Source organism: Sphaeramia orbicularis, chromosome 22, assembly GCF_902148855.1.
Source record: "Sphaeramia orbicularis chromosome 22, fSphaOr1.1, whole genome shotgun sequence".
NCBI lineage: Eukaryota > Metazoa > Chordata > Actinopteri > Kurtiformes > Apogonidae > Sphaeramia > Sphaeramia orbicularis.
In genome coordinates, this window is record NC_043978.1 from 6286921 (window position 1) to 6310704 (window position 23784).

Below are 23784 nucleotides of genomic sequence, written 5' to 3' on the forward strand. Positions count from 1 at the left end.
TTAAAAAGCATCTGAAAGACGGTAATTCAATGAAAATACATAGGCTATATGTCATTTGATTTGTATTTGATGATTTGTAATGTGATTTCATTTTTTTTGTTTTTACATTAGTTTATTAATTCAGTTATATTGTATTTTTAATTATTTTTCTTGCGTATTGTTCATTTCTGGTGACGTATTCATATAAGCCTTTTTTGGCGTCTGACCTCTCCTGCACGGTAATGTTACTTGTTTGAATGTTGTTTTTCTTTTTGCTGTTTTATGTTGTGCAAACAAATAAAACAAACAAACAAAACCTGTTCCTAACCCTAACCCTGTTCCTAGTCATGGTGACTGTGGTTTCCTCTGATCAATTTGGTGGTTTTCAGCTTCTGGGTTTAAGGAACAGGGTCAGAGTTAGGAACAGGGTTAGGGTTCATCACTGACGTTGACAGAATAGATTCAATAAAGTATTCAACTTCCTTTCATGAAGGTCTGAATGAATGCAACCCTTTAACATTTAACTCAGTTTATTTCAACTCCATTGAATCTGCTCATTGGCACTGGTGGTGTTATTGCCTTTCTGTAAATACTTCAATGACAGTCCCAGTCCAGTCAGGTTCTTCTGTTTTATTGTCACACATGAACAAACATTCAAACTGTGCAAATGAATCTGATGAATCTGACAAACCCACAAACACAACAGCCACAGAGGAGGACCATGGGGGACCCAGGTGGACCCACAGAGGAGGACCATGGGGGACCCAGGTGGACCCACAGAGGAGGACCATGGAGGAACCACAGAGGAGGACCCAGGGGGACCCACAGAGGAGGACCATGGTGACCCAGGTGGACCCACAGAGGAAGACCATGGAGGACCTACAGAAGGACCCAGGGGGACCCACAGAGGAGGACCATGGGGGACCACAGAGGACCATGGGGGACCCAGGTGGACCCAGAGGAGGACCCACAGAGAGGACCATGGGGACCCAGGTGGACTCACAGAGGAGGACCATGGGGACCCACAGAGGAGGACCCAGGGGACCCAGTGGATGCTGGAGGACCCTGGTGAACCCTGAGGACTCTGCTGGACTCTGCTGGACTCTATCAGACTCTGCTGGACTCAGTGTTTGCAGACAGTTCTTTGTCGTTCCTCCTCTGAACTGGATTCGACTTCTGCACCTGGATCTGAACCTGGATCTGCACCTGGATCTGAACCTGGATCTGAACCCAAAGAAACTAAACATCACATCAGACCAATAACCCCAACCACCAGTCCCTTAGGGTTCTACCTGGTCTACACCTGTGGGTTCTGGTCTGTTCTGGTTCTACCTGGTCTCACCTGTGGCTTCTGGTCAGATCTTGTTCTACCTGGTCTACACCTTTGGGGTCTGGTCCGATCCGGTCCAGTCCCCCCTGTGGCTGTCAGATTTCCCATCATGCCGTGGTAAATAAAGCTCGATGCACAGCATCAGTAATGAGCGGCGGCCATGTTGGCGTCGCCTCTCTGGAGGAGAGTGTCGTCATAGTAACAATGACTCTCCCCACACACACACACACACACACACACACACACACACCACACACACACACACACACACACATTCAATTGTGTAGTCCGATGGCCAATCAGATGAGGTCTCTGTAAGGTCCACTGTGATTGGCCCGTTCCTGTCTCCTCCTCTTCTTCTTCTTGGTGGGCGTGGCTCTCAGCTGGACGTCCTCCTCCAGCGCTCGTATCCCATCATCCTTCACTCTGCCGGCTGCAGACGGGCCAGCTGATCTCAGAGCAGTGAGGTGGGTGGAGTCAGAGGTCAGGGGTCAGGAAGGTCAGAGGTATCTACGGTAACCTGTCAAGATAACCTTTAACCTTTGACCTTTAACCCTAAACCTTAGGTCTTCAACAGGGTAGTTTAGTTATAAACCCCACCCCCTGGGTTAAACTCCGCCCACTGAGGGCTCTTACTTTGATGAATGGTGTCGTCTTTGATGTAACTTCCTGTCTCCAAGACACTCTGCGACACGAACAGTGGACATCCTGATGCAATGTTCATCTCGGCCGACGGGCGTTTGAAGCTGCTGCTGTTAGGGTCGGGCTTAAAGGCATCACCCAGGTGTTTTCTGGACGTACCCTGGTCCATCAGCATCAGGGTCACCTGAGGGGGCGGAGGCCAGAGCATACAGGTTACACCCTTTAGGAGCGCGCTGGCTCTTTAAGCAGAGGGCCCTGCCTACCTACCTTCTGTCTGAAGGGCCATGGCAGCAGGGCGTCGTACTCTCCTCTCATCACCACGAAGAACAGCGACAAGTGCGTCCCCTTCCCCATGCCGTCGCCGTTCAGGTACACGCGGGCGCACATCTGGTATCCAAAGTAATCCGGTTGTAGAACGGCTCTGCGAGTACAGAGACAGCGTCTTGGCCGGACACCGCCTCCGCTTTCCGACGCTTGTAGTCACGGATTTTCCAGATCAACGTCCCGTTGTAGCTGGCGGTCTCCAACACCTGGAACCGCAGGTCCATGTCGGCCAATCGGATCTCGTGAACGCTCAGCATGTCGTCGTGGCGATTCAGCTGCGTCTCCAGGGAGGCTACAGACATAAGCAGCATGGTGAGCACACCCACATCACAAACCGGCTCCGCCCACAGCGGCGCTTTATGGACCGTCGGTGGGTTCTTACCCAGTGTGTGCGCGGCGGAGTTGGAGCCGGCGCGTCCCCCCTGTTCTAGAACGCTGAGCCGGGTCCGCAGGTTCTCCAGCGTTCCTCGAAGGTTCTCCACCTCGTCCTGAGGAGGCGCAGAGAGCGCAGCTCCAACTCCACCTCCAGCAGTTTCTCTGAGTGAGAGCTCATCAGCTTCTGTAGGACACAGAGACCAGGACCAAGGTTAGGACCAGGACACAAAGACCAGGACCAGGGCTAGGACCAGAACCAGGACCAGGACCAGGAGAAGGGTTAGGGTTAGGACCAGGACCAGGGTTAGGATCAGGACCAGGACCAGGGTTAGGGACCAGGACCAGGACACAGAGACCAGGACCAAGGTTTAGGACCAGGACACAAAGACCTGGACCAGGGCTAGGACCAGAACAAGGACAGGACTAGGGGTTAGGACCAGGACCAGGGTCAGGATCAGGACCAGGTCCAGGGTTAGGACCAGGACCAGAACACAAGGACTAGGACAAGGACCAGGACACAAAGACCAGGACCAGGACTAGGACACAAAGGACAGGACCAGGGTTAGGACTAGGACCAGGACTAGGACCAGGGCTAAGACCAGGACACAAGGACAACAGAGCAGGGTTAGGACCAGGACTAAGACCAGGACCAGGACCAGGCCCAGGACACAAGGACCAGGACACAAGGACTTGGGACCAGGACCCAGGAACACAAGGACTTGGACCAGGACCAGGACACAAAGACCAGGACCAGACTAGGACACAAAGGGCAGGACCAGGATTAGGACCAGGACTAAGACCAGGACACAAGGACAGAGAGCAGGGTTAGGACCAGGAGAAGGACAAGGACCAGGACACAAGGACCACGACCAGGACCAGGGTTAGGACCAGGACCAGGACTAGGACTAGGACTGATAGGAGCAGGACCAGGACATAAAGACCAGGACCAGGTTAGGAACAGGAACAGGACTAGGACCAGGACCAGGACACAAAGACCAGGACCAGGGTTAGGACCAGGGTTAGGACAAGGACTAGGACTAGGACCAGTACTAGGGATAGGACCAGGACCAGGACTAAGACCAGGACACAAAAACCAGGGACCAGGACTAGGACTAGGACCAGGACACAAGGACCAGAGACCATGAAGACCAGGACCAGAGTTATGGCAAAGACCAGGACTAGGACTAGGACCAGGACTAAGACCCGGACACAAGGACCAGAGACCATGAAGACCAGGACCAGGACTAAGACCAGGACACAAGGACCAGAGACCATGAAGACCAGGACCAGGGTTAGGACCAGGACCAGGACTAAGACCAGGACACAAGGACCAAGACCATAAAGACCAGGACCAGGACCAGAACTAAGACAAGGACTAGGACTAAGACCAGGACACAAGGACCAGAGACCATGAAGGCCAGGACCAGGTTAGGACCAGGACCAAGACTATGACCAGGACACAAGGACCAGGGACCATGAAGACCAGGACCAGGGTTAGGACTAAGACCAGGACACAAGGACCAGAGACCATGAAGGCCAGGACCAGGACCAGGACTAAGACCAGGACACAAGGACCAGAGACCATAAAGACCAGGACCAGAACTAAAACCAGGACTAGGACTAGGACCAGGACACAAGGACCAGGACCATGAAGGCCAGGACCAGGGTTAGGACCAGGACCAGGGACTAAGACCAGGACACAAGGACCAGAGACCATAAAGACCAGGACCAGAACTAAGACAAGGACTAGGACTAAGACCAGGACACAAGGACCAGAGACCATGAAGGCCAGGACCAGGGTTAGGACCAGGACCAGACTAAGACCAGGACACAAGGACCAGGGACCATGAAGACCAGGACCAGGGTTAGGACTAAGACCAGGACACAAGGACCAGAGACCATGAAGACCAGGACTAGAACTAGGACCAGGACTAGGACTAAGACCAGGACACAAGGACCAGAGACCATGAAGACCATGACCAGGACTAAGACAGGTACTAGAGACCGTGACCAGGATCAGGACCAGGACTAGGACTTAGCTAGAAAAAACATATACTTTTGGTGATAATGGGCAAGGGATGGACCCTCAAATCGATAAAGTTAAAGATAGAATCCCAATCTTATGAAGACTGTGTAATTGTAAATATATTTCACATAAAAGAAATATCTGTGTAATGAATAGTAAGCTATACTTTAAAATTATCCTACAAAATGTGTGAAAAACTCATTTGCATTTGCACAGTATTCACACATAGTGATAGTTATATTATTTGCTCATATAATTGGCATGCTGGTAATTTTTGCACTTTCAACATTTCAACGCAATTTGGTATTAACGAGGGTAAGTGGCTCAGCTTTCATCAATGCCTGTGATTGCTGACCAGCCTCAGGAGGTTGTGACCCTGCTGATGGAGGGTTTGTGACAGACCCAGGTCGTCACTGCTTGCATTGTTGCATTTTCCATGTTGCCAAATACCTCACTATTGTGATGACTTTCATTTGGAATGGTATTGCATTGTGGCGTTGGGTTAGAGAAGTAAGTGCATCTCTAATGAGATCAACCACAAACATGATTCCTGCACGATCCACACTGTAAAAAAATTTGTAATTTAACAGAATTTTCACCATTTATTTTACAGATTTTTCCAATATTTTTAAGATACAGGAAAATATCAATGAAATGACAAAAACAGACTGTGATTTTACACGTCAAATGTAAAATAACATGAAAAACTGTAACTGTGACAAACCCAAAAAATTTCAATTTTTTAAAAGATTTTTTTTTTTTTTCACTGAAAAATACAGTTAAAATACATTTGCAAATATATCTAATTTCACAAATATTCTTTTCTATTTCTGAGATTAAAACTGTTAATTTAAATTTAACACTGTAAAAAAAAAAAAAAACCAAGATAAAATTATTGACAATTAACCATGAAAGAAGTATTTGTTCTGTAAGTTTAACTTGTTAAACTTGTTGACTTGTTAGTTAATTGACAATATCTTGTGTAATTACGGGAGGTTTCACAACAAATATGTTTAATAAATGCATTTTTGTGAATGTCTAACCTGTATAAGCACTGACAAACTGTCAAAATACAGTTTTTATCAGTGGATTGTACAACTTAGTCTCATTGAAAATTATACACACACACATATATATGTGTGTGTGTGTGTGTGTGTGTGTGTAATATGATTGTTTTAATGCATGTAAATATTCTTTATTAAACATTCAAAAGTCAAAATATGCAAATCTCATGTAAAGTTGGGGCAAAAAACTGTTTTTTAATTATGGAAAATTACTGTATTTTTATGAGATGGTTATTTTTCCCATTTTTTTGGCACCCCTGGTGCTGGAATAATACCTTTTTTTTCCACATTTTTTTTTGTTTTTTTTTTTTACAGTGGAATCTGTAGCGTTTAATTAATTCACTGTCATCCAGTGTTTGGAGAATATCCCTCCTGCCTCTCCCATCGGCCATTTTGTCCTCTGTTAGGGAACTCCTAAGCCCCTTAAAAGTCCTCTTCTCTGCTCTAACAGATCTCACCTTAGGAGCTCTCTTAAGGGCTAGGATTCTTTAGGAATAGCTTTTATCTTTACTAGGATCTACTCTTCATTTTAGGGGAAATTCTAAGAAAACAATCTTGATTCTAAGAATTTGTTTTTAAATTTAGCCACTAGGAGCAACTCTGTGCGCTAAGAATCTTTAGGAATATGGGCCCAGAACCGGGACTACGACCAAGATCAGGACACAAGGACCAGAGACCATGAAGACTAGGACTAGGACTAGGACCAGGACTAGGACTAAGACCAGGACACAAGGACCAGAGACCATGAAGACTAGGACTAGGACTAGGACTAGGACTAGGACCAGGACTAGGACCAGGACTAGGACTAGGACTAAGACCAGGACCAAGACTAGGACTAGGACCAGGACTAAGACTAAGACCATGAACAGGACCCGAGACCATGAAGACCAGGACCAGGACTAGGACACGTACCAGAGACCATGACCAGGATCAGGACCAGGACTAAGACTAAGACCAGGACCAGGACTAAGACCAGAATCAGGACTAAGACTAAACCCAGGACCATGAACAGGACCAGAGACCATGAAGACCAGGACCAGGATAAGGACACGTACCAGAGACCATGACCAGGACCAGGACTAGGACTAGACCCAGGCTGGGACTAGGACTAAGACCAGGACTAGGACCTGGGAGCGGTACTAGGACAAGGACCAAAACCAGGACTAGGACTAGGGCCGGGACAAGTACAAAGACCAGGACGGGGACCATGACCAGGGGCCTCATGTATAAAGACTTGCGTGGATTTCACACTGAACCTGGCGTACGCTTAAATCCCGAATAGTCCGTATGCACAAAAAAATCCAGATGAATAATACTGAGCGTACGCCCGAATCCAAGTACATTTCCCTTTATACATCCCAATCAGCGTGGGTTTGAGCGCATATGTTGGAGACCTGACTCCTCCCTCTCCGTGCCCATATTTAAATATGCAAATCAGTATAACGGGTCTGCAGGTGGTATTCCCTCTGGGATTCCCTTCTCTGCATGATCACATGATGACGTGAAGGTGGACGCGAAGCGGAGGCCAAAACAGGCGGAAGAAGGAAAAGAGACGAACTGAGACTGTTTGAGCAGAGACATCGCCGCTATTGTGACACTTTCTCACAGGGCTGACGCGGATCATCCCCAAGATGAATATATATTTAGTATTTGTGTATCTCACACATTAGTTCATTTTACGGGTCATCCAAAGTCTGATCACAGCCAAACAAGATAAAGGTTCATGCATAATCATGTCAGGATATCAAAGAGGAAATCAAAGACTTTGACTCATGTTTAATCACTCAATTCATTATTTCCAACAATGAGGCAGAAGACGGTCAGACGCAGGATCATCCTCCTGTCACAGAGGCTTCTGTTGATTCCCCAGTGTTAACCGGTCCTCCGGTCCAACAGCCAGCTGCTGATGCCCGTCCGACCGGCATGGGTCCGTGCTGACCCGGGTCACAAGAGGACATCGTGAGGAGAATCGGCGGAGTCAGTGAGCGACTGGACTGACTAATAAATGTTCTCACAGAACACTACATTAAATGCAATTTATCAACCAGTGAATTTTGGGTCCTTGTCTCTTTATATGGTTGTTACTGAATGTCCTCTGGCAGGATTGGCATTGATGGGTCCAGGGTTGGTCTGGTTGGTTCTGGTTCTGGTGGTGGATGTGCTGTTGTGGCAGTAGGATGACGTGCCAGTGTGTTCATTTGTTACCTTCCGCCAGGAGGTATTGTGATCGCTTTGCTTGTGTGTTTGCGTTGCGTGAGTGTTTGTTTGTTTCTTTGCGTGCTTGTTTGTTTGTTAGCAGGATAACTGCAAAAGTTATGGACGGATTTTCATGAAATTTTCAGGAAATGTTGATACTGGAACAAGGAAGAAATGATTCAAGTTGGTGGTGATCGGGGGGGGACAGATGTGTCTTGGCAGAGGTCTGCACTCTCCGGAGTGCTTTTCTTGTTCATTTGTGGTCTCTGATGTGCACATCAATCAGAGGAATGACCTTTGTCTCATATTAACAGTTTCCCAGTGTCACCTTTAAGTGTCGCCAATGGTTCCAAAGCACTAGAAACGTGCGTACGCCAGCCTATGGACTTGGCGTGGAGGACCGCACATTTCCACGGTCATTTCACTCTTTATACATCTGAACGTGAGCGTGGAAAAGGGCGTACGCCAGGTTTTTTGTGCGTACGCACGCTTTATACATGAGGCCCCTGGACAGGGACTAGGACAAAGACCTGGGGCCTCATGTATAAAGACTTGCGTGGATTTCATACTGAAACCTGAGTGTACGCCCAAATCCAGAAAAATCCGAACGCACAAAAAAATCCAGATGTATAAAACTGAGCGTACGCCCGAATCCAAGTACATTTCCTTTATACATCCCAATCAGCGTGGAATTGAGCGCATATGTTGGAGACCTGACTCCTCCCTCTCCACGCCCACATTTAAATATGCAAATCAGTATAAACGGAGTCTGCAGGTGGGATTCCCTCTGGGATTCCCCTGTCTGCATGATCAGACAATGACGTCAAGGTGGACGCGAGGCGGAGGCCAAAACAGGCGGAAGAAGAAAAGAGACGAACTGAGACTGAGCAGGAAGTCGACGATATTGTGGGTGACTCTTTTCTTACAGGGCTGACGCGGATCATCCCCAAGATAAATATATATTTAGTATTTGCATAAGTCACACATTAGTTTATTCTACAGGTCATACACAGTCTGATCACAGCTAAACAAGATAAAGGTTCATGCGTAATCATGTCAGGATATCAAAGAGGAAATCAAAGACTTTGACTCATGTTTAATCATTCAAATTATTATTTTCCAACAATGAGGCAGAAGACGGTCAGACGCAGTATCATCCTCCTGTCACAGAGGCTTCTGTTGATTCCCCGGCGTTAGCCGGTCCTCCGGTCCACCACAGCCCACTGCTGATGCCCGTCCGACCGGCACGGGTCTGTGCTGACCCGAGTCACATTAGGACCATCGTGAGGACAATCGGCGGAGTCAATGAGCAACTGGACCGACTAATAAATGTTCTCACAGACATGAACAGTACATTAAATGCATTCATCAACCAATGAATTTTGTGTCCTTGTCTCTTTATGTGGTTGTTGCTTAATGTCCTCCGGGCAGGATTGGCATTGATGGGTCCAGGGTCTAATTGGTTCTGGTTCTGGTGGTGGATGTGCTGCTCTGGCAGTAGGATGACATGCTGGTGTGTTCATTGTTCATCTGTGTATCTCCGATGTGCCCATCAATCGGAGGAATGACCTTTGTCACATTATTAACAGTTTCCCGGTGTCAACTCTAAGTGTCGCCAAAGGTTCCAAAGCACTAGAAACGTGCGTACGCCAGCTGTGGACTTGGCGTGAAGGAGCGCACATTTCCACGGTCACTTCACTCTTTATACATCTGAACGTGAACGTGGAAAAGGGCGTACGCCAGGTTTTTGTGTGTACGCACACTTTATACATGAGGCCCCTGGACAGGGACCTGAAGTAGGACTGAGATCAGGAGTAGGACCGGGGCCAGGACTAGGACGAAGACCAGGACCATGACCAGGACTGCAGTTGGGACTAGCACAGGACAGTGACTAGGACCAGGGCCGGCACTAGGACTAGGACCGGGGGTAGTAGTAGTATAAGTACTTTTGGTAGGATGGTAGTTTTTGTAGTGTAATAGGTACTTTTGGTAGTACTAGTACCTGCAAAGTGGCCAGTTTCTGCTCTGTCTGTCGGTTAGTATTACTACTAGTATGAGCAGTATTTGTAGTAGTATTAGCACTTTTGGTAGTATTAGCAGTACTTTTAGTAGTACTTTTTGCAGTAGTAGTACTTTTGGTAGTACTAGTACCTGCATTGTGGCCAGTTTCTGCTCTGTCAGTTTAGTATTACTACTAGTATGTGCAGTATTTGTAGTAGTAGTAGTACTTTGGTAGTATTAGTAGTACTTTTAGTAGTACTTTTTGCAGTGAGTAGTACTAGTACCTGCATGGTGGCCAGTTTCCTGCTCTGTCTGTTGGTTTAGTATTACTACTAGTATGTGCAGTATTTGTAGTAGTATTAGTACTTTTGGTAGTATTAGTAGTACTTTTAGTTGTACTTTTTGTTGTAGTAGTACTAGTACCTGCACGGTGGCCAGTTTCTGCTCTGTCTGTCGGTTTAGTATTACTACTAGTATGTGCAGTTTTTGCAGTAGTATTTGTAATTTTTGCAGTAGTAGTTTTTGCAGTTGTACTTTGGCAGTGGTAGTACTGGTAATTGCACGGTGGCCAGTTTCTGCTCACTCTGCTGGTTTAGTATTAGTACTAGTATGTGCAGTATTTTGCAGTAGTATTAGTAGTTTTGGTGGTACTTTTTGCAGAAGTACTAGTACCTGCACCGTGGTCAGCTTCTGCCCGCTCTGCCAGTTAGTATTACTACTAGTATGTGCAGTTTTTGCGGTGGTGGTATTAGTAGTTTTTGCAGTAGTATTTTTGCAGTAGTAGTACTTGAATGGTGGCCAGCTTCTGCTCGCTCTGCTGGCTCTTCTCCCTCAGCTCGTCGTTTCTGCAGTAGTATTAGTAGTTTTTGCAGTAGTATTAGTAGTTGTTGTTAGTAGTAGTTTTTGCAGTAGTAGCAGTACTTTTTGCAGTAGTAGGACCTGAATGGTGGCCAGCTTCTGCTCGCTCTGCTGGCTCTTCTCCCTCAGCTTGTCGTTTTTGCAGTAGTATTAGTAGTTTTGCAGTTATGGTTTTTGCAGTAGTAGTATTAGTGCTTTTTGCAGTAGTATTAGTACTTTTTGCAGTAGTACTTTCTGCAGTAGTAGCAGTAGTACTAGTACCTGAATGGTGGCCAGCTTCTGCTCGCTCTGCCGGCTCTTCTCCCTCAGCTCGTAGTTTTTGCAGTAGGATTAGTAGTTTTTGCAGTAGCAGTAGTACATTTTGCAGTACTAGTTCCTGAATGGTGGCCAGCTTCTGCTCGCTCTGCCGGCTCTTCTCCCTCAGCTCGTAGTTTTTGCAGTAGTATTAGTAGTTTTTGCAGTAGCAGTAGTACATTTGCAGTACTAGTTCCTGAATGGTGGCCAGCTTCTGCTTGCTCTGCCAGCTCTTCTCCCTCAGCTCGTCATTTTCGCCAGTAGTATTAGCAGTTTTTGCAGCAGCAGTAGTATAGTTTTTGCAAGTAGTAGTAGTAGTACTAGTACCTGAATGGTGGCCAGCTTCTGCTCGCTCTGCCGGCTCTTCTCCCTCAGCTCGTCGTTCTGCTTCTCCACCTCCGACAGTCGACTGCTCAGAACAGGCAGGATCTTGTAGCGCTCCATCATCTCTGCCTTCATGTCCTCCACCTGAAAACACCGACACTGACTTTAATACGTTGCCATGGTAACCTGGGCTGTGGGTGTGGCTGACCTCCGTCTGGTTGTCATGGCGACCTTGTTCTCTAACGTAGCGTCCTGGTGGCCATCATCCTCAGATGTTCAGCCACGAACATGGACTCATGTGGCCTCAGGTCCTGGTTCAGACCCTGGAACACAACAGGGACCAGAACAGGATCAATTACCAAGTACCAAGTACTAACAGTACTGGTATATACCTAAGTACTATGAATATGAGTATACACTAAGTACTATGAATATGAGTATACCCTAAGTACTACAATATGAGTCTACTCTCAGTACTATGTATATTAGTATACCCTAAGTACTATGAATATTAGTATAACCTAAGTACTATGAATATTGAGTATACATTATGCACTATGAATATGAGTACATCCTAAGTACTATGAATATTAGTATACCTTAAGTACTATGAATATGAGTATACACTAAGTACTGTGAATATGAGTATACCTTAAGTAGAATGAATGAGTATACGCTAAGTACTATGAATATTAGTATAAGCAAAGTACTATGAATATGAGTTTACACTAAGTACTATGAATATGAGTATACACCAAATACTATGAATATTAGTATACACTAAGTACTATGAATATGGGTATACACTAAGTACTGTGAATATGAGTATACACCAAATACTATGAATATTACTATACACTAAGTACTATGAATATGGGTATACACTAAGTACTATGAATATGAGTACACCTTAAGTACTATGAATATGAGATACACTAAGTACTATGAATATGAATATATACTAAGTGCTATGGATATTAGTATACCCTAAGTACTATGAACATGACTATACCCTACAACTTAGTATATACTCATATTCATAGTACTTAGGGCCTAAGTACTATGAATATGAGTATATACTAAGTACATGACTATATACTAAGTACTATGTACACGAGTATATACTAAGTACTAGGTATATGAGTGTATAATCAGTACTACGTACATGGAGTATATACGAGGGCCGTTCAATAAGTTCATGGCCTCACCCAGAACAGAACAACACAGACTGATAATTCATATTTTATTTTTCAACATAATCTCCATTTACAGGAATTCACTTGGTCCATTGATATTCAAGCATCACTATCCCATCACGAAAGAATGTAACATCCTGTATTATAACAACCAGTATTTCTGGGTGAGGCCATGAACTTACTGAACAGCCCTCGTACTCAGTACTAGGTATATAAGTATGTACTCAGTACTAGGTATATACTCAGTACTAAGTACATGACTATGTACTCAGTACTAGGTATATACTCAGTACTAGGTATATGCATATATACTCAGTAGTAAGTACATATTCAGTACTAGGTACATACTCAGTACAAGGTATATGAGTGTACGTTGTTGGTGGTAGTTGGTGGGTGGTGTACCTTAAAGGTGCGCCGTAGCGGTGGAATGGGCAGCTCACCTGAGCTTTGGGACAGTCATGTTATGAGTAGAAAGCTGAAACACACAATCAATCAACAATCAATCAATCAATTAATCAATCAATCAATCAATCAATCAATCAAACAGATTAATACCTCGCTCCTGGGCAGAGAGGAGAAGGAGCAGTGGTTTGGACATGACACCGGGAACGCAGGACACACGGTCTCCTTATGTTTCTGAAGACAAAGCCTCCATCACTAATAAGACCCAATCAATACCCAACCAAAACCCAATCGATACCCAACCAATACCTAATCAATACCCACCCATTACCCAAACAACCCACTATTCAAACCCTGACTTTAACCCTAACCTGAGTATTCGTGAAAGAAACGTCAGTCAGTGGTTACCTGTGGGTCGGTCAGTGGTTACCTGTAGGTCAGTCAGTGGTTACCTGTGGGTCGGTCAGTGGTAACCTGTAGGTCAGTCAGTGGTTACCTGTGGGTCGGTCAGTGGTTACCTGTAGGTCGGTCAGTGGTTACCTGTGGGTCGGTCAGTGATTACCTGGGGTCAGTCAGTGGTTACCTGTGGGTCGGTCAGTGGTTACCTGTGGGTTGGTAAGTGGTTACCTGTAGGTCGGTCAGTGGTTTCTGTGGTTACCTGTGGGTCGGTCAGTGGTCACCTGGGGGTACGGTCAGTAGTTTTGGTGGTTACCTGTAGGTCGGTCAGTGGTTACCTGTGGGTTGATTAGTGGTTACCTGCTGGTCAGTCAATGGTTACCTGTGGGTCGGCTAGTGGTATTGGTAGTTACCTGTAGGTCAGTCAGTGGTTACCTGTGGGTCAGTCAGTGGTTACCTGTGGGTCAGTTAGAGGTTACCTGTGGGTCAGTCAGTGGTTACCTGTGGGTCAGGCAGTGGTTACCTGTAGGTCAGACAGTGGTACCTGTGGGTCAGTAGTGGTTACCTGTAGGTCGGTCAGTGGTTACCTGTCCGTCAGTCAGTGGTTACCTGTGGGTCAGTCAGTGGTTATCTGTGGGTCAGTCAGTGGTTACCTGTGGGTTGGTAAGTGGTTACCTGTAGGTTGGTCAGTTGTTACCTGTGGGTCGATTAGTGGTTTTGGTGGTTACCTGTGAGTCGGTCAGTGATTTTGGTGTTTACCTTTGGGTCGGTCAGTGGTTACCTGTTGGTAGGTCAGTGGTTTTGGTGGTTACCTGTAGGTCGATCAATGGTTTTGGTGGTTACCTGTAGGTCGGTCAGTAGTTTTGGTGGGTTACCTGTAGATCGGTCAGTGGTTACCTGTAGATTGATCAGTGGTTACCTGTAGTTCGGTCAGTGGTTACCTGTAGTTCGGTCAGTGGTTTTGGTGGTTACCTGTAGGTCGGTCAGTGGTTACCTGTAGGTCGGTCAGTGGTTACCTGTGGGTTGGCCAGTGGTTTTGCTAGTTTCCTCTAGGTCAGTCAGTGGTTACCTGTGGGGCGGTCAGTGGTTACCTGTGGGTCAGTCAGTAGTTACCTGTGAGTCAGTCAGTGATTACCTGTAGATCGGTCAATACTTACCTGTGGGTCGGTCAGGGGTTTTGGTGGTTACCTGTATGTCAATCAGTCGCTACCTGTAGGTCGGTCAGTGGTTACCTGTAGGTCAGACAGTGGTTACTTGTGGGGTCAGTAGTGGTTACCTGTGGGTCGGTCAGGGGTTACCTGTAGGTCAGTCAGTGGTTACCTGTGGGTCAGTCAGGTGATTACCTGTGAGTGAGTCAGTGGTTACCTGTGGGTCGGTCAGTGGTTACCTGTGGGTCGGTCAGTGGTTACCTGTGGGTCAGTCAGTGGTTACCTGTAGGTCAGTCAGTGGTTACCTGTAGGTCAGTCAGTGGTTACCTGTGGGTCAGTCAGTGGTAACCTGTAGGTCAGTCAGTGGTTACCTGTGGGTCAGTCAGTAGTTACCTGTGAGTCAGTCAGTGATTACCTGTAGATCGGTCAGTGCTTACCTGTGGGTCAGTCAGGGGTTTTGGTGGTTACCTGTAGGTTGGTCAGTGGTTACCTGTGGGTCGGTCAGTGGTTTTGGTGGCTACCTGTAGTCGGTCAGTGGTTACCTGTGGTCGGTCAGTGGTTTTGGTGGTCACCTGTGAGTCAGTCAGTGATTACCTGTAGGCCAGTCAGTGGTTACCTGTGGGTCAGTCAGTGATTACCTATAGGTCAGTCGGTGGTTACCTGTAGGTCAGTCAGTGGTTACCTGTGGGTCGGTCAGTGGTTTTGGTGGTACCTGAGGGTCAGTCAGTGGTTACCTGTGGGTCGGTCAGTGGTTACCTGTGGGTCAGTGAGTGATTACCTGTAGGTCAGTCAGTGGTTACCTATAAGTCAATCAGTGGTTACCTGTGGGTCGGTCAGTGGTTTTGGTGGTTACCTGTGAGTCAGTCAGTGGTTACCTGTGGGTCGGTCAGTGGTTACCAGTGGGTCAGTCAGTGATTACCTGTAGATCGGTCAGTGCTTACCTGTAGGTCAGTCAGTGGTTTTGGTGGGTCAGTGATTACCTGTGGGTCAGTCAGTGGTTACCTGTGGGTCGGTCAGTGGTTTTGGTGGTTACCTGTGGGTCGGTCAGTGGTTACCTATGGGTCAGTCAGTGGTTACTTGTGGGACGGACAGAGGTTACCTGTAGGTCAGTCAGTGGTTACCTGTGTGTCAGTCAGTGGCTAACTGTAGGTTGGTCAGTAGTTATCTGTAGGTCAGTCAGTGGTTAACTGTAAGTCGATCAGTGGTTACCTGTAGGTCAGTCAGTGGTTTTGGTGGTTACCTGTGGGTCAGTCAGTGGTTACCTGTAGGTCAGGCAGTGGTTACCTTTGGGTCAGTCAGTAGTTACCTATGGGTCGGTCAGTGGTTACCTGTAGGTAGGTTGGTGGTTACCTGTGGGTCAGTAAGTGGTTACCTGTGGGTCAGTCATTGGTTACCTGTAGGTCAGTCAGTGGTTTTGGTGGTTACCTGTGGGTCAGTCAGTGGTTTTGGTGGTACCTGTGGGTCAGTCAGTGTTTACGTGTAGGTCGGGCAGTGGTTACCTTTGGGTCAGTCAGTGGTTACCTGTGGGTCGGTCAGTGGTTTTGGTGGTTACCTGTGGGTCGGTCAGTGGTTTTGGTGGTTACCTGTAAGTCAGTCAGTGGTTACCTGTGGATCAGTCATTGGTTTTGGTGGTTACCTGTAGGTCGGTCAGGGGCATCTTGGTCATACAGAACTCGCAGGTGGATTCCCTGTGTTTACATTTCCAGCTCAGATGATCTGGAATTTCTTTCCTCATCATTCGTTCTTTGCATTTTCCCAAAGGACAGGGAACCTCGAAGAACGGACACACGTTGAGATGGTCCTACGGAGACACCAGTGGACAAACCCAAATACTGGTTCAGATCCAAAAGAAGATCATGTTTGGGTTCCATCTGACTGAGCTCAAGGGTCCAAAGAGAAGAGAACATCCTGATGGAAACCACAAACCTCAGCAAAACTAGGAACAGCAGGGTTCAAGGGTAAAGGGTTTATAGTAACCCTTTACCCTTGAACCCTTTACCCAGTAACCCTTTAATGGTGAGCATGCGGGTACTTGATTTGCGTTGCCATGGTGACCGTGCAGGTGCTTGGTTTGCGTTGCCGCGGTGACGGTGCGGGTGCTTGGATTGCGTTGCTGTGGTGATCGTGCGGGTACTTGGATTGCGTTGCCGTCGTGGCCATGCGGGTGCTTGGACTACACTGCCGCGGTGATTGTGCAGGTGCTTAGGTTGCGTTGCCGCGGTGACCGTGCGGGTGCTTGGATTGCATTGCCGCAGTGATCGTGTGGGTGCTTGGATTGCTTTGCCGCGGTGACTGTGCGGATGCTTGGTTTGTGTTGCCATGGTGACCATGCGGGTGCTTGGATTGCGGTGCCGTGGTGACCGTGCGGGTGCTTGGATTGCATTGCCGTGGTGACCCTGCGGGTGCTTGGATTGCATTGCCGTGGTGATGGTGCGAGTGCTTGGTTTATGTTGCCGTGGTGACCGTGCAGGTGCTTGGATTGCGTTGCCGTGGTGATTGTGCGGGTGCTTGGATTGTGTTACCGTGGTGATTGTGCAGGTGCTTGGATTGTGTTGCCGTGGTGACACTGCGGGTGCTTGGATTGCGTTGCTGTGGTGACCGTGCGGGCACTTACAGGTATCTGTTGCAGACTCATCTGCTCCTGACAGCCGTTGGCTTCACTGCGACAGTAACCTTCAGCGCCATGATTTCCCGATGACAGCAAACGTCTCTGAAGATCTGGAACACACACAGGAGCCGATCAGTGGATGAACGTGACAGCTGATGGGACAGGCGCCGATGGACGGGTCTCCGTCTCCGTGGTGTCGTTACCTTATCTTTGAACAGCGGCTCCATGTCGGCTGGACACACCGGGGTTTGACGGCTGCACAGGAAACAAAACCAAACAGTCACAGGTAGTCCAGGACAAGGTAGTCCAGGTCCAGGTGTCTGAGCTGGACCTGAGCTCCACACAACAGTCAGTACTTATCAGAGACTTTGAGGATGTGTGTGTTGGCTGCTCTAATGCATTCTGGGAGTTGTAGTGCCATTACCTGAGGATGTCGCTGATGCAGCTCTGACAGAAGCGGTGTCCACATTCGGTCTGTCGGGGCTGGCACAGGACCAGCCGGCAGGCCTCGCAGCAGTACTTGGCCTCCGGAGTCTCTACGAAGTGGTCTCTGAAGCCCCCGTGGAGCGGCAGGAAGCCCGCGGGCGCACCTGAACCACACGCACTGGAGCTCAGCATCACACGTCACAATTCAGCCACACGCCTCACCTGAACGCAGCATCGCAAGCCTTTACCTGGTGGAGCGGCGGGGTCTCCGGGAGGCCAGGGATTGGCTGGGCGGTGTGAGAGGGCGGTGATGGGAGGGGCCACAGACAGAGGTGTGGCCAGGGAGGACGCCACCTGCTGGAGGGGAATCTGCACCTCCCTGTGGTCAACACTTCTGCCCCCTGACATGACCTGAAACAGACACAGTCACATGACCTGAAACAGACACAAACAGTCACATGACCTGAAACAGACAGTCACATGACCTGAAACTCCAGTGTTTTCACTTCTTCTTAACCATTCTCTCATTTCCCATCACAGTGTTTTCTGGTTTTCCGTGCGTCACGTACATAATGTAATTACGTCACCTGTGAGGAATCAGAGTCCACCGTTCCACAACTCCAGGTCAAAGGTCACATGGTGATCCCCTCTTTTTTCCTCTTTCCACCTGTCTCACTTCAGGGGCGGAGACTTTTACACAGTGGACCAGTGTTCACCAATCAAAGGACACAGCGGACAGTGCGACATACCCTGAACATAGTGGTGTTGCTAACCTCCGGAGAGTCGTCCCATCTTTCACCGTTCCACAGATGTTGTCATGGATACGGTCCTCCAGCCCAGGTGCCAACAGCTGGTGGATGTGGGCGTGGCCCCAGTTCCACATCTGTCTGTGTTTGTGGGTGGGGCCCCAGTTCCACATCTGGCTGTGTTTGTGGGTGTGGCCCCAGTTCCACATCTGGCTGTGTTTGTTTATGTGTTCAAGCGCCTGCATCCAAGTGCTAACGATGCTGCTCAAAGCTCCACCCACCAACCAATCAATAGGAGAATTAATAAGGAATTGGATTGGTACGCAGAATCGACAACGGCATCGATATTGATAAAATCCTATCAATTCCCACCCCTAATCATCACCATCATAATCATCACTATTTTCATCATCATCATAAGTAGGGCTGGGTATCATGGCCAATTACCATAATCGATTCGATTTCGATTCATAAGGTTCTGAATCGATTAATCACAATTTGATTCGATCCAATATTGATTTAATTCAGTATTAATTGATTGATTCAGATTAATTTAGTGATACAAAAGTACAATTTTGAGTTGTAACCTGATTATTTGACTACTGCAGTCATGTATTACATCAATACTGGTATCAATATTGATATTAGAAAGGAAATAAATATGACACTTCAGCAGTAAATTGCTGAATCTGCTCTTAAATAACGAACAGGACAGAAACATTGCCATGTTTCTACTGTGGCTCAGAACGGACTTCTCCGTCATCTTTATTGTTTTATGGCTGGTGGCTTCATACTCACTGGGGGGGTGGGGGTGGGGTTGTGCTCCGTGATTGTTGGTTGGGGAGCAGGGGGGTAGCGTAGCGGTCAGACATTGTCGCTTTACTATTCCTCTAACTCCATACTCAGCCATTGATGATAGTCTTGATCCAAGTTATCATTTCAAGAACAACCGGCTTCCACGACTCTCCTCGGAGAACCTCTGGGCGGCCAGTTCCCTCACACTGTGGGTTCGAGTTTGAGGCCGGATGGACCTCCAGCGGAGGGGATTGCCCCACCCTTCCTCCGCGTCTTTTCCGCGCCAGAGCCGCCACGAGCGAGACCAAGACGCGAGCAAGACAGAGCCAGTCGCACTTCTGCGTACTCCCAGTCCTGCTCTGAAAAATCAATCTCATCCACTATTAATCGATTACGCAAAATTAAAACGAAATCAATCTAAGATCAATTAAATCGATTTTTTTATCCAGCCCTAATCATAAGTCTCATCATCATTATTGTCACATCACCATCGTCATCATCATCACTATCATCATAATCGTCACCATCATCATCACCATCATCATCGTCACCAACATCATCACCATCATCATCGTCACCATCTCTGCCATCATCATCACCATCATCATCATCACCATCATCACTATCATCGTCACCATCACCATCACCATCATCATCATCGTCATCAACGTCACCATCATCATCATCGTCACCATCATCATCGTCATCAACGTCACCATCATCATCATCATCACCATCATCGTCACCATCACCATCATCATCGTCATCAACGTCACCATCATCAACGTCACCATCATCATCATCAACGTCACCATCATCACCGTCACCATCATCATCATCACCATTATCATCATCGTCACCATCATCACCATCATCATCATCACCATTGTCATCAACATCACCGTCATCATCATCGTCACCATCATCATCGTCATCAACGTCACCATCATCATCATCAACGTCAAAATCATCACCATCATCATCGTCACCATCATCATCATTGTCGTCATATTCGTAATCATCATCATCATCGTCACATCACCATCATCGTCATCTTCATCATCATAATCGTCACCATCATCATCATCGTCGTCATAATCGTCACCATCATCACCATCATCATCACATCACTGTTATCATCATCGTCATCTTCATCACCACCACCATCATCATCATCATCCCCATCATCACTATTATCGTCATCATCATCATCATCATCGTCACCATCATCACCATTATCGTCATCATCATCGTCACCATCATCACCATCGTCATCAACGTCATCATCATCGTCATCAATGTCACCATCATCACCGTCATCAGCGTCACCATCATCATCATCGTCATCATCATTGTCACCATCATCGTCATCAACATCACCATCATCGTCATCAACGTCACCATCATCATCATCGTCATCAAAGTCACCATCATCATCATCGTCACCATCATCACCGTCACCATCATCATCACCATTACCATCATCATCGTCACCATTGTCATCAACATCACCATCATCATCATCATCGTCACCATCATCATCGTCATCAACGTCACCATCATCATCATCAACGTCAAAATCGTCACCATCATCATCGTCACCATCATCATCATTGTCGTCATATTCGTAATCATCATCATCATCATTGTCACATCACCATCATCACCATCATCGTCATCTTCATCATCATAATTGTCACCATCATCATCATCGTCGTCATAATCGTCACCATCATCACCATCATCATCACATCACTGTCATCATCATCGTCATCATCATCGTCATCATCATTGTCATCTTCATCACCACCACCATCATCATCACCATTATTGTCATCATCATCATCGTCAAAATCATCACCATCATTATCGTCACCATCATCATCATTGTCGTCATATTCGTAATCATCATCATCATCGTCACATCACCATCATCACCATCATCGTCATCTTCATCATCATAATCGTCACCATCATCGTCATAATCGTCACCATCATCACCATCATCATCACATCACTGTCATCATCATCGTCATCATCATCTTCATCACTACCACCACCATCATCATCACCATCATCACCATTATCGTCATCATCATCATCATCATCGTCATAATTGTCACCATCATCACCATCATCGTCACCATCATCATCGTCATCAACGTCACCATCATCATCATAGTCAAAATCGTCATCATCATCATCATTGTCACCTTCATTATCATCGTCATAATCGTCATCATCATCACTGTCACATAACCATCATCATCATCGTCACATCATCACCATCATCATAATTGTCACCATCATCATCGTCATAATCGTCACCATCATCATCATCTTCATCACCACCATCATCATCATTGTCACACCACCATCATCACTATCGTCATCATCATCATCACCATCATCACCATCATCGTCACCATCATCAGACTGAGATCGCAGACCATCGACACTGAACCGACACCCCCAGATGAAAAACAGACCCAGCTGGTCGGAGTCGATGCTCTTCAACGTGGCCTCTTCTATGTTCTTTCCATTTCTCCGTTAATGGAAGTTATTAGTTTTTAGTTGAAGACAACAAAAGAAAAACCACCAAAAACATAAAAATGAAGTGCTTTGACAAAACTCAACTTAAAGTTGTAGTTTAAAACAAAATGAGTAGGTTCAATCATCATCATTTGACTGAAAAAATACAACTAAAATAAAAACTAACAACAGAAGATGAAACGTTTGAGGAACTACATGAAAAAAGAAAAACCTGAATATTTACGTTAATAAAAGTCTGTCAATGTTTACGTTATTCAAATCTGTCAATTTTTACATTGTTCAAATCCGTCAATATTTACATGATTCAAACCTGCCAATATTTACATTAATCAAATCTGTCAATATTTACATTAATCAAATCCGTCAATATTTACATGATTCAAACCTGCCAATATTTACATTAATCAAATCTGTCAATATTTACATTATTCAAATCTGTCAATATTTACATTATTCAAATCTGTCAATATTTACATTATTCAAATCTGTCAATATTTTTGTGATTCAAACTTGTCAATATTTATAGATATTGTGTTTGTGCCTTTGGGTTTGGGTTAATGAGAATCAGTTCAACTAACTGACCAGGTTAAATAAACAGAAATCCAGAAATACATACATATACACACACACACACACACACACACACATAAAATATATATATATATATATATATAACACACACACACATATATATATATATATATATATATACGTACATACGTAAATACAAACTTAAATACATACAGACAGGCAGACATATATAAATACATATAGACATGACAATAAAAGCTATTCTGATTCTGATATACATACATACGAATACATGCATACATATATAAATACACAAATACATACATACATACACACACACATAAACACATGCATAAATACACATATATACATACAGACATATACACACACACATAAACACATACACACACACACATGCATGCACACACACATAAGCACATACACACACACACATAAACACATACATACACATATATACATACAGACATATACATACACACATAAACACATACACACACACATGCATACACACACACATAAGCACATACATACACACACACACACATAAACACATACATACACATATATACATACAGACATATATATACACACATCAAAGGGTTTTTGTTTTTAATGTTCATTAATTGTTTTTAATGTTCATTTATTGAAGCTTTATTCAAACTAAAACTGAACTTTCTTTGTAATTCATTAATATTGTCTCGTTTCTCATGCTTGTTCTATATTTCTCATATTTTTAATTGATTAACAATTAATCGATCGTCGTTAACTGACGTTAATCCTTTGATCATCAGTAACTGAGTAGAAGTTCTCTGATCAGTTTGATTAATCATCATATTCAAACCGAATCTATTGGTGGATAAATAATCGGGTTTCGACTGTCACGTGCACCGGAACAGCTGATCGATACTGTGACGTCACCAGGGTGATTGATTAGTGATCAGATTGTGTTAATCTGATGCAGGCTGATCAGGTTTGGGTTTTCGGGTCGGACCGGACCGCAGGATGTGGACTGTGCGGGTTCTGTGAATCCGGTTCGTTTCCACAGTTTGTCGCTAACCCTTGGTTTAAAGGCACACACTCGGTGCTAGCTATAGCATTTGTAGTCCACCGGACGGAGGCTAATGCTGGCTAGCTCCGCTCCTCTGCGGGTCTACCCCGCTCCTAGGCGAGTTCTACTCCGGTTCTGACCCGGTTCCGCCGTGTGTCGGACTCACATGTATCTGCTCCGCGGGCCACAGCTCAGCGGCTCCTCGGCGGACTCTGCGTCTGGGTCCGGGATTCAAACCGTCGACCTGCTGCCGCCGCTGCCTCGGTGCCTCCGGGCCTCAGCCTGAAGCGGCGGCGGGGGTCCTCATGGTCCGGGTTCGGGGTCTGTGGTCCGGGGTCCGGGTTGGCGGTCCTTCGTCGTTGTGGGAGCTTCACTGGGATCCAGTCACTGATCCAGCGGACTGGGACTGGGACTGGGCTGAGCACACTGGAAACCCCCTCCGCTGCTTCCGCCCAGGAAATCCCCCAACCGCGCGCACCGCCGCGCCCAGCCGCCGGAGGG

General features: G+C 46.3%; 1 long non-coding RNA gene and 1 pseudogene across 2 annotated transcripts; one reads left to right on the forward strand and one right to left on the reverse strand.

Moving 5' to 3' along the window:
• Positions 1-1067: 1067 nt before the first annotated feature.
• On the reverse strand, positions 1068-23764 carry LOC115413515 (TNF receptor-associated factor 3-like; annotated as a pseudogene).
• LOC115413517 (uncharacterized) lies at positions 14388-16150 on the forward strand. 2 transcript variants are annotated; one of them, XR_003934475.1, is made up of 4 exons: positions 14388-14425; positions 15736-15823; positions 15956-16003; positions 16066-16150. It is a non-coding gene; the product is annotated as an uncharacterized LOC115413517 (long non-coding RNA). The 2 variants fall into 2 exon arrangements; XR_003934474.1 differs by lacking the exon at positions 14388-14425 and adding an exon at positions 15551-15594 and having other exon boundaries at positions 15771-15801.
• Positions 23765-23784: the final 20 nt, after the last annotated feature.